Consider the following 1,438-nt stretch of genomic DNA (forward strand, 5'->3'; position numbering starts at 1 on the left):
ACTGTCTCTCTAAAACCTTTTCCAGCATCACCACACAACGGTTTCAACACTCTCCGATGACCAAAGTGGCAAGGGTTATCTCTTGCCGTGTAGCATGATCTAAGGCTGTTAACCACGTCATACATGAACTTAATCTTGCTGCTACCTGTCCTATCAGTGCTATGTTATTATAATAATACAATACCTTTGACCATTTTCTGTACAAGACGCAAGGCACCAATCACCCATAAGCGATTGAGTAAACATATACTGGGTTCATTTATGATGATGAGGCAGCTGGGAATGGTTATACACCGGTATGAGGTATGATGCCAACAACATTCTGTTTTCAAGAGGAATTAGCTATAGCTCTGAAGGTGAAGGAATTAAAGGATACGGGGAAAGGTGGGATCAGGCTATGAAGTTGGATGAATCACCACTGTCATAATGCATGCTCCTATTTTCTATGTTTCTACACATAAAGCTTGAAAGCATCAGAGCTGTGTGTACGTGCTGTGCTCAAAGCAAAAGTGAAACTAAGACTGGATCACATGACACATTCCCTTTTAATGATGTCATGCTGATTTAAAGGTATATTACAACACCTTTCGCAAAGCCATGTTGATTCTGCCTGATCACATCAGGATTTTTACATATCCTGCTGTAGACTCCTTAATAATGGACCGATTTTTTTTGTATTTTTATTCCAATTCAATCAAATCAAGTCCAATTCAGAGTCTCAACAAGTTGAGACATTCCCGATCCAAGCTGACAAGGCAGGGCTCTCACCTCCTGTCTTGGGTTTGATCTACATGATCCAAGCTGATTGGAGTAGGCATAACTCCTCCTCCAAGGCTTGATCTCATTTGCATCTTCACCAAAAGGCCGAGATGCCGCTTTTAAAAATTGCTTCAAATGAAGTTAAAATGTAACCTAATGACTTCAACCAAGCACAGCCTGTCGATACTACACTTGATCCTAGCCAAAAGGCCGAGAAGCGATAGAATACTCCCAGTAGTGTCTTCATCCTCTTGTTACTTATTACTCCCACCTACATCTTCCAATCCAAGATCATTTTATCCCATCATATTTACTCCATCTCGTACTGACAAAGCTCCGTTTTCCTTCCTGCCGGTCCTTACAAAAAGTCACATACCCCTAAATATTTATTCCCAGTTTTGATCCCCTTGTAACCACGGGGGTGATTCTCCCAAAAGTGCTGAATTGGTGGGAAAACTGTTCCAGATCCCGACTGTTTTGTCAGTTCAGCTTCTCACCTGAATCTCCGCACTCTGCGCACTGAAGAGGTCCCAGTCGTGTCTGCACTGGCTCTCCAAACGTGCATCATTCTCCTGCCTTTTCCCCGCACCCCTGCATCGCTCTCAGAACGTTACACAGAGGCAGGACGAGACACCAAATACAAGGAAGGAAATATCTGCACATGGACCATTGCATAGCC

General features: G+C 43.0%; 1 non-coding gene across 1 annotated transcript; it reads right to left on the reverse strand.

The window, feature by feature from the left end:
* Nucleotides 1-782: 782 nt before the first annotated feature.
* On the reverse strand, nucleotides 783-981 carry LOC144501086 (U2 spliceosomal RNA). The gene has a single exon (XR_013499056.1). It is a non-coding gene; the product is annotated as a U2 spliceosomal RNA (small nuclear RNA).
* Between the last annotated feature and the right edge of the window lie 457 nt (nucleotides 982-1,438).

This window comes from Mustelus asterias, chromosome 11 (genome assembly GCF_964213995.1).
Source record: "Mustelus asterias chromosome 11, sMusAst1.hap1.1, whole genome shotgun sequence".
Classification (NCBI taxonomy): domain Eukaryota; kingdom Metazoa; phylum Chordata; class Chondrichthyes; order Carcharhiniformes; family Triakidae; genus Mustelus; species Mustelus asterias.